Source organism: Capsicum annuum, chromosome 9 (assembly GCF_002878395.1).
Source record: "Capsicum annuum cultivar UCD-10X-F1 chromosome 9, UCD10Xv1.1, whole genome shotgun sequence".
Lineage (NCBI taxonomy): Eukaryota > Viridiplantae > Streptophyta > Magnoliopsida > Solanales > Solanaceae > Capsicum > Capsicum annuum.
Genome location: NC_061119.1, coordinates 194,572,384 through 194,583,838, shown reverse-complemented (window position 1 = coordinate 194,583,838; position 11,455 = coordinate 194,572,384).

The window sequence follows — 11,455 nt, the reverse complement described above, 5'->3', positions numbered from 1 at the left end:
CAATTACCATCAGTGTTTTAAAAAGCAGTTTTGAGGATCGCGACAGGACAGAGCACTAATAAAATGTCTTGAGGCATAGGTATGAGGCTTACATTTTAAGCGTCCGGCTGTACTCCTTAAGCATATCTAATGCCCAATGTTTGGAGATCGCCTAACAAATCTTAGTCAAATTATGTGTTGAATTTCTTAATTGACATTGTTGATCCTCTCTAATAAACAAATGATGCTTAATAGTTTTTTTCATCTATAAAAATAACAAGATTAAGAATAACTCAAATAACAAGTCATTATCATTATATTGCATATTCATATTTGAAAGCAACATGAAAGTGAATATCATTTAGTATTTCTTTTAAAAGTATTTAATTAGTCAAATTTTACATCTTCACTTATCATTAAACTTCATATTATTTTCATATGTCTCAAAATTATTATATTTATCATTTTTTATACGTCTTAAAATAATCGCTATTTAAAAATAAATTATTATGTTTTATTCTCTCAAAATTATCGTAAGTATACTAATGTTTATTGATTATATTTTCTTTTAGAGATGTAAATTGTGGAGTACAATAGTAATATATTTTACAAACATGTGATTCTTTTATTAGTTGAAAGTTAGGTGTTATAGTTGGTTTGCATCTCATAGTTGCTATTATAACATTTCTTTATTTATACTTGTAAATTTATTCTATGAGTTTGTTTAACATGTTTTTAATTATTTTAACTATTAATTTATTGTTTCTAATTTTTGTTTTATAAGACTATTTTACTGAATTCTAAATTTAAAATTTAAAGATTCATGGGGCTTACGCCCCATTGTCTCGAAGCTTACGTCTTGTTCCGTGTTAAATAAAACGCCCCAATTTACATTTCCGCCTTTTAAAACGTTGATTATGATAAGTATTAAATTATAATTTAGTAAAAATGATAACTAATCTGCTATATTGACGCATGAACGTTACTACTCATTTGAATAGTTTATTGATAGGATGATATCTATATCTATAATCTATAATTTATATCTATATCTATATCTATATCTACAATCTATTATCTATATCTATAATCTATATTTATAATATATTAAAAGTGTGAAGGGCCTTAGAAATATTATTTGAACTTTTTGTCCCTCATTAAAAGTGTTTTCTTTAGACAAAATCATCTTTTTACTATTTCTTCCTAATATTTAAGAGTTGAAAATTAATTAAATATATTTATGGCAATCGTTCCTTATTAAAAGTCATCAGAATTTCACTATTTTTCCCTAATTCAAGAGTTGAAATTAGTTAAATATATTTATGGTAAAACCTTTCCTTATTAAAACTCATCGAAATTAATAACAACTAATACTTATTTCATTAGTTTAAGAATTCTAAACCTGTTATAAATATATTACCATATATAGTGGATGTCTACTTTACCATATATAGTGAATGTTTATTTTTGAAAAAGTGAGAAACCCCAAGGTTAGTTTTTCCTATAAATAAAGGGGTTTTCCTTCATTGTTATTAACCCATCAAAAAATTTCTCAAGAGAAATAAGAATTACTCTCTCTTCTCTCTCTATTCTTGTTGTTCTTACTTTATATTTCATAACACATTATCAACACGAGACTCTGTCAAATAAGGTGAGATTATAAATCTAAAGGTAATTTCAAGGTTAGTAATTCCTTATGTTATTTGTCTTTTTCTACTAATGATATAATTATTATTGAATTTGAGGAATTATAATTGGTTTGGAATCAATTATGCTTTAAATTTGTTCATGAAGAACAATATTATTAAAAGATATGATGATGGATTTAAGTCTCTTCTCATTAAGAGGGTAAGACATTGGGTTAATTAAAAGTTTAAATGCACTATGATGATAAGATGTTGGGTTCAAGTCCCATTGAGTTATAGCCTAAGACGCCTTTATATAGATAAGATACTGAGTTTGAATCTCAATACACCATATTGATGATATATGATGGCTAATGCAAAATAATGGGTGTTTAGTGAAAAGTCATGAAACATATCCCATTGATATGCTTTATTCCATGAAGTGAATATATTAGCAGAATATGATGAATCTGAAAGTTGACAACTTGCTCCATTCTTGAAAGGAATGTGGTAGCAGTGCATAATATGTCTGAAAGCAGACAAGTGATTGAATGTACAAATATAAGCGAGGAGGGACAATATGATAATAATCATTAAAAGTGATAGTATTTTGACATGCTTATTTTGATTATTAGATATATTAGAAAAAATTTCTCTACAACCATATTTATGCCTCGGTTTGCTCATGAATTAGTAATATCTTAAAAGAGGCTATAAGCTATCATAATTTGATAGGCTTAAGGCACAATTATATTTAATTCTTGGAGAATGAGAATCTTATTAATGCAAACGTGCACTTGATTGTGATAGTATCACAACTCAACTCCGAAAGAGGCAGATAACTGAGAAGGGTTATTTTGAAATCTACTTCTGAAGTAGTAAATTCAAAAATTTATTCATGTAATAAGAAATCTGAAATTTACTAAATCAAAAAGGCATATGTCATGATAAACTTGGAGTTTACTAGTATAAAAGTTCATAAATTTACATGAGCGATTACTACATTTTGAAAATGTGCATATTGAGTATTAGACATATGTTGAAGAAATAGAAGATTCTTCAAAAATTATTTATTTGCTTGTTCTCGTGACAAGTTGGTTGGATCAACTAATGTTGGGATTTGATCCCTCAAAATTTGAAAAGTATAAAAGGTGAATTTGGGCTCGTTCATCAGTCATGTTTTCTATTAAGATGCATCAATATAAGATGATCACTTGTACGTTTATTGTCAACGTGTAGTTTGACATTCATAAAGTTGCTTGCTTAATAAAATTGAGTTAAGAGCATAACTTTCAGATTGTGTAATCAAGACAATTCATCTTGATGATAATGATTTGACATTGAATACCTTCAATAAATAGCTAAACCATTCCTAATGAGAACAAAACTTTACGTGTTGGTCTGAAATATGATATGTTGCATACAATAACACTTGTATCTATTAGACCAATAAATTATGATTATTTCTTCCCTCTCAATTGGTTCAAGCTCATGAACCAACTATTTCATCTAATAATTTTGATGTGCAATATACGATTTATGAATTTACCATAACACACAAAGATGGATTCCTCAAAGAAGATGGAGAATGTATATTAGTTTTCCGAACATAAGGGGGAGATTATAAGCAATTATGAAATATGTTAGGAATTATCATCAAATCCTCATTCAAAAGATAATTCAAGTCAAATGCCGAAAGCATCTCATATTTAAACTACAAGTGCTCATATTTTGTGTCTATAAAGGACAAAATCTATGCATGCGTGAAGCGTGGTAGACCAATTGATTCCAAATAAAATAATCCTTGAAATGGATAAGGAGAAACTAATCATAATAAGAAGGTAATGTACTCTTGAAGAGCATACGACATAACACTTCATGAGACCTTATGAGAGGTTTAGGTTCCTGAAAATAATGAAGTGATGAGATTTAAAAATTTTATGTCGCTTTGTGAATTAATACGAAATGATATATCATCAATATCTTAGATACAATATTGGCACAATATTGTGAAAGATCACGAGAATCTTAATTCTACGTTTATTTAAGCATGCTGACATAGAAAATATTTATTAAGTGACATAAAAGGATGCATCTTGTTAAGCATAAAACTTATTTGATTTACAATCCAAACACTTGAAGATGTCACACATGAAGTACTGACTATTGTCGCTTGAAAAAAATTATATGAAAACTTTTTTAAGGATTCAAAATGTTTGAAGCATATAAAAGTTTTTGGAAAATTTAATTATAATCCTTATATTTCATAAGCTTATAGCTTGAAAATTATTGGAACTCTTGGAGAATTTTCAAAGCAATAGATTATTTGCTGACATGAGAAATATACCGAATTGAATTGGTTATGAAGTACCATATGTTAGTGCAGTTGGTGCACTCATGTATCTTGCAAATAGTACAAGGCTTGATATAGCCTTTTCAGTTAATTTGTTAGCAAGATTATAGTCCCGATCTTATTGGTCATGCTGATGTTGGTACTTATCTGACCCATATAAATCTCAGTCTCAACCATGCAATGTGTTTACTTGTGGGGAAACTGTCATATCTTAGAGATATACAAAGCAGTCTATCTAGCCACTTTATCGAACCATGCTGATATAATAACTATTCATGAAGTAAGCCGAGAATGTATATAATTGAGGTCCATGATACATCTCATTCGAGAAAAATATTATTTGAAATATGATAATGTACCCACAATTTATACGGAGATAATGCAACATGCATAACACATCTTAAGGGAGGATTCATAAAAGGAGATAGAACGAAGCACACTTCATCAAATATTTTCTATTCACATGATCTCCAAAAGAATGGTGATATTAACGTGTAACAAATGCGTTCAAGTGATAATGTGGCTGATTTACTCATCAAGTCTCCTCCAATTGCAACTTTTGAGAAGATGGTACATAAGATTGGGATGCAAAAGTTTCAAGGATGTTCTTATTAGGGGGAGTTAATACGCGCTGTACTCTTTTTTTCGTATGAGATTTTGTCCCATTGGATTTTCCTTGTAAGGTTCTTTGTGAGGCAGCCTATATGCATATTATTAGAGATGTGTACTCTTTTTCCTTCACTAAATTTTTTCTCCACAGTTTTTTTCTAGTAAGATTTTAATGAGACACATTATCTATCAATTAGACATTCAAGGGAGAGTGTTATAAATATATTTTCATACATAGTGGATGTCAAATTTTTCATATATAGTGGATGTCTACTTTACCATATATTGTGAATGTCTATTTATGGAAAAAGTTAGAAACACCAAGATTAGTTTTCCCCTATAAATAAAGAGGTTTTCCTTCATTGTAATTAACCCATCAACAAATCTCTCAAGAGAAATAAGAATTACTCTCTCTATTCTTGTTGTTCTTACTTTATAATTCATAAAAAAAATCAACTAAATTTGATTTTAAGAAGATTTGAAAAATCTAGAAATAAATATAAAACCGTTAGAATAAGAAAAATTTAAGAATTATCAAATTTTTTAAAAATTTAATTACGTAATAAGAATGTAATCAACGATTTTGTAAGAATTTGACTTTAGAAACAAGAATATATATATATATATATATAATAATAATAATAATAATAATAATAATAATAATAATAATAATAATCATAACACAAATATGGTTCAAATTGATGTATCTCTTTTAGCCTGTGGCAGCAAGGGAATGCGGAACTATATGACAAACGTAAAAATGATGATCCGTCAACCATTTCAAACTTCTAGTGGTAAATATATATGTGCATATGTTTATATTTATATTATTATATTAAAGTGTGAAAGATTTTTGAAAACTGATTTGAACTTTTACACTTTATTAAAAATCTCCGCAATAGATAAAATTATTTAATTTTAAAAATAATCAAACGTTACACGTGCGAGACATGTGCGGGTTAAAGTAGTTATTGATTAATTGTCTATCAACGCTTAAGAACGTGTTATTTTTTAAATAATGCCTTATAGGATGGTCTAATACAAACCGTCTGAGACTTTCGCGCAATAGTAAAGGTGTGTCTCCCTAGAGAACCCCTAATCTATATAAATAACAAAGGAGAATAGTCTAGCATCAGGTTATGCCAAGTGACATTTTGAGAATTAACATCTCACGACAAAAAATATTTTGTGGATTATTAATTAATTCATATTGATTTCATATCTATACATATAATAGAGGAGAATAGTCTAGCATAAGGTTATGTCAAGTGACGTCTTGAAAACTAACCTCTTACTGCAAAAAATATTTTGTAGATTATTAATTAATTCATATTATTTCATATCTATACATATAATAAAGGGGAATAGTCTAATATGAGGTTATGCCAAGTGGCGTTTTGAGAACTAACATCTTACAATAAAAAATATTTTATAGATTATTAATTAATTCATATTTATTTCATATCTATATATATAATAAAGGAGAATAGTCTAGCCTAGGGCGGTGCCAGCATGTAAAATGGGGGTTCACCGAACCTCCTTCGATGAAAAATTATACTATTTATACATTACTAAAATTATATTTCATGTATATATAATCTATGTCGAACTCCCTTCGGTTAGTTTTTCTTCAAATTTTGAACCCTCTTCATGCAAATTCTGGCTTCGTCTCTGTCTAGCATGAGTTTATGCCAAGTGGTGCCTTGAAAACTAACATCTTACAACAAAAAATATTTTGTAGATTATTAATTAATTCATATTTATTTCATATCTATATATATAATAAATGAGAATAGTCTAGCATGAGGTTATGTCAAGTGGCGTTTTGAGAACTAACATCTTACAGTAAAAAATATATTGTATATATATATATATATGTATGTATGTATGTATGTATATATATGTGTGTGTACGTATATATAGATGTATGTATGTATGTGTATATATATATTCAAGGAGAACATCTAGCCAGGGGTGGAGCCAACATGTAAAATAGAGGTTCACTGAACGCCCTTCGACGAAAAATTATACTATTTATACATTAATAAAATTATATTTTATGTATATATAATATATGTCGAACCCATTTCTATTAGTTTTTCTTCAAATTTTAAACCCCTTTTGTGAATATTCTGGCTCTGCCTCTAAGTCTAGCATGAGGTTATGTCAAGTGGCACCTTGAAAATTAACATCTTACAACAAAAAATATTTTGTAGATTATTAATTAATTCATATTTATTTCATATCTATATATATATATTTATAATATATTAAAAGTGTGAAGACCCTTAGAAAAGTGATTTAAACTTTTTGCCCTTCATTTAAAGTGTCTGTTTTAGACAAAACTGTCATTTTATAATTTTTAAAAAATTATTCTTTAATTATATATATAATATTTCATAATAAAAGTCCTAAAATATATGGTAAGTTTTAAAAATTTAGAAATCCATAAATATATGGTAAGTTTTAAAAATTAAGAAGTCATAAGATATATGATAACAATAAAATTAATGGTAAGAGTTATTATAAAAAAATAATAATTAAGGAATCCTAAAATATATGGTAACCTCAAAATATATTGAAAAAAATATTATTAAATTAATAGTTAAGAGTATTAAAATATATGGAATAAGAAGAAGGAAATTTTTTAAAAAGAAATACACGTTTATGCACTAATTTCCGATTATAGAAGAAGTCAAAATTGGGATAGGTTTATAACCAATTAATGTGTAATTTTTTTATCCTTTATTTTCTTTAATTTATTATTTAATTATTTTTATTATATTAACTAGGCTCCTAAAATATATGAAACTCCTAAAATATATGGAAAGAGAATCAATTAATATTTTTCACTGTACTCCTAAAATACGTTAAACTATAGAAGAAACCAATTTACTTATTGAAAAATATGTGATTGATGCTCATCTAACTTGATTCGGTTGCATGTCAAGATTGAAAAATATTGTATTATTTTATTGTACTTTACAGGTTATAGATGAATTTACAAGTGGTAGATGAATGACGGTCGGCTTTGAGAAATATTTTTAGGTAAAAATTAAGTTTAATTGTATTGTTTTCATATCTTTATTTTAATTTTTTTTTTGTGTGTATGTAAAAGTAAAGTTTAGTTGTATTATTTTGATATCCCTATTGTCGTATTATTTTGTTAAAGTTTACAGGTGGTAGATGAGTGTCGGACGAAAATTTTTGTGTCAAGGTTAGATTTAATTATATTGTTTTGATATCTCTATCATCGTATTGTTTTGTTGCAGTTTACAGGTGGTATATGAATGTCAATCGACTTTGAAATTTTTTTTTGGTAAAGGTTAGGTTTAATTAAATAAATTCTCCAAAAGATGTTGAATTTAATTATTGTATTCTTCTTTATTATTTAAATAAATATCCTATCTAATGTAATGTTTGAACTCAATAAAGTGAGATACACTCACGAAGCGCGTACACCTGAACTAGTATATATAATAAAGGGGAATAGTCTAGCATGAGATTATGCCAAGTAGCATTTTGAGAACTAAAACTAATATTTTTCAAATTATTAATTAATTCATATTTATTTCATATATATATATACACATACATACTATACATACATACATACATACATACATACATACATACATACATATATCTATATCTATAATCTATAATCTATATCTCTAATCTATAATATATTAAAAGCGTGAAAACCATTAAAAAAGTGATTTGAACTTTTTGCCCTTCATTAAATGGCTCTTCTTTAGATAAAATTGTCTTTTCTCTATTTTCTTCAATTTATTATTTAGTTATTTTTATTATATTAACTAAACCTCCTAAATTATATGGGACTCCTAAATATTAATTAATATTTTCTTTCTACCGTTCAACTAGAAAAATACTCCTGAAATAGAATTCTATTAAAAAAAATATTTCTATAAATATTGGTTATAACATGTTACAACCGTGATGATATTATACTTTTTAAAATTATTTTTATTTTCTCTATATTTAGTAATTAAAAATTAGCAAATATGAAATAGGAAAAGTACTGCAAACAAATCTCCATTCTTTTACGTTTAGGGTATTAATATCTACGCTTATAAATTAATTAGAAGTTTACCATATAATACCTCTTAAAAATATCTTTGTTTCCTTCATATTTAATAACCAAAATTGGTAAATACAAAACAGGAAAAGTACTACAAACGGTTTAGGGCAATAATATTTACTCTTATAAATCAATTAGAAGTTTACCATATATATATATTATTTAATTATTTTTATTAAATTAACTAAACCTCCTAAAATATATGGGAATTCTAAACATTAATATTTTTTTCTACTGTACAATTAGAAAAATACTCCTAAAATAGGAGTCTATTGAAAAAAAATACTTCGATAAATATACGTAATAAGATATATATCTCTTGAATTTGTAAGTCGGCCTTCTTTCTTTTTTTCCTTATGAGATTATTCTATGAATTGTTACGTATGGTAAAGATAAATTCGCCCATGGACAAATGGGATTTGGGTTCAATTTGCATCTTTTTTACTTTTTTTTCAAGTTAATTAATATAATTCTCAATATTTGTATGGTCTATATCACATTTATGTATGTTCCTTTCTTTTTGCTTAGTCACGGAAGTTGAGGTTGATTCTTTCTTATATGCATCTTGATGTTGCTGTAAGTATGTCATGTTAATATTTATATTTATTGAATTATGTATGTTTTGATGGAGTATTTTATCAATTTGATGCTCTCTTGAGTATCTTCATTGTTCTTGTCAACATAATATAATTCAATGTGTGTATATATGTATCTTCTTTGGTTTCATTCAAGTCATCTTTAGGATCAAAGTTTTCGCTCAGAAGAGAATTATTTTCATCAAAATCGAAATTTTGTGATCACTACTGTATTGTTTTATTTTAGTTTACAGGTCGTAGATGAATGTTCGTTGGCTTTGAAGAATTTCTTGTGTAAAGGTTAGGTTTAATAAATAAATTCTCCATCTTTACATACTCAAAAGATATTGAATTTAATTATTGTATTCATATTTATTATTTAAACAAATATCCTATTTAGTGTAATGTTTGAACTCATTAAAGTGATATACACGCGCGAGGCGCGTACACCTAAACTAGTACATACATACACACACACATACACACACCTACACACACACATATACAATAAAGGAGAATAGTCTAACCAGGGGCGGAGCCAACATGTAAAATGGGGGTTCATTGAACCTAGAGGTGTCAAACGGGCCGGGCCGGGCCAACCCAGAACCGGCCCTTCCATTTTAACCAGGTTGAGGGCCGGTTAAGGGCCGGTTTTGACATTAATCAAGCCGGGCCGGGCCGGCCCAAACAGTAAAAAAATTAAAACCCACCCTAACCCGGCCCACTTAATCCAACCCGGTCAAACCCACCAAAACCCGGTCAAACCGGTTAAAAACCGGTCAAACCCGTTTAAAAAATAAATAAAAAATCCAATATACACTATATACACTCCAATATACACTATATACACTCCAATATAGAATATATATTTTAAAAAAAATATATAAACAATTACACATATATACGTACCATTCAATATATAATTATATATGACTATATGTACTACTTTAAATAAAACATATGCTATAATAGTATAATATATATATACACACTACAATATATATATATATATATACTAATTTATAAAAAATATACACATGTATACGTTAAATATATACTACTTTAGAAGATATATACACAGATATATGCACCATTCAATATATATGTACTACTTTAAATAAAATACATACTAAAATATACATATATATATATATATACAACAATATGTATATATATATAGTTACATACTAATTTATAAAACATATACACTTGTATACTTTAAAGATATACGTCTATACGCACCATTCAATATATATGTACTACTTTTAAAAAAGTATATACTACAATATATATACTAATTTATAAAACATAAAGTAATGTATACGTTAAATATACACGTCTATAGAAGATCTATTCACATATATACACTCTATTCTATGTATATGTAATACTTTAAATCAAATATACTATAATATATATACATTACAATATATATTTGTATAGTTATATACTAATTTATGAAACATATACACATGTATACGTTAAATATACACGTCTATAGAAGATCTATTCACATATATACACTATTCTATGTATATGTAATACTTTAAATGAGATATACTACAATATATATACATTACAATACATATTTGTATAGTTATATACTAATTTATAAAATATATACACATGTATACGTTAAATATACACGTCTATAGAAGATCCATTCACATATATACACTCTATTCTATGTATATGTAATACTTTAAATGAAATATACTATAATATATATACATTACAATATATATTTGTATAGTTATATACTAATTTATGAAACATATACACATGTATACATTAAATATACACGTCTATAGAAGATTTATTCATATATATACACTCTATTCTATGTATACGCACTACATTATAAAATATACTACATTATATATACATTACAATATATATAGATATACTTATATACTAATTTATAAAATATATACACATGTATACGTTAAATATACACTTCTATAGAAGATATATACACGTGTATACGCACCATTCAATGTATATATACTACTACTTATAAAATATACTACATTATATATACATTACAATATATATAGATATACTTATATACTAATTTATAAAACATATACACATGTATACGTTAATTATACACTTCTATAGAAGATATATGCACAAATATACAAAACATATGCTACTTAATATAATAAATTAATAATATTTGGTAGTAAATTAATAATATATTAGAAGTAAG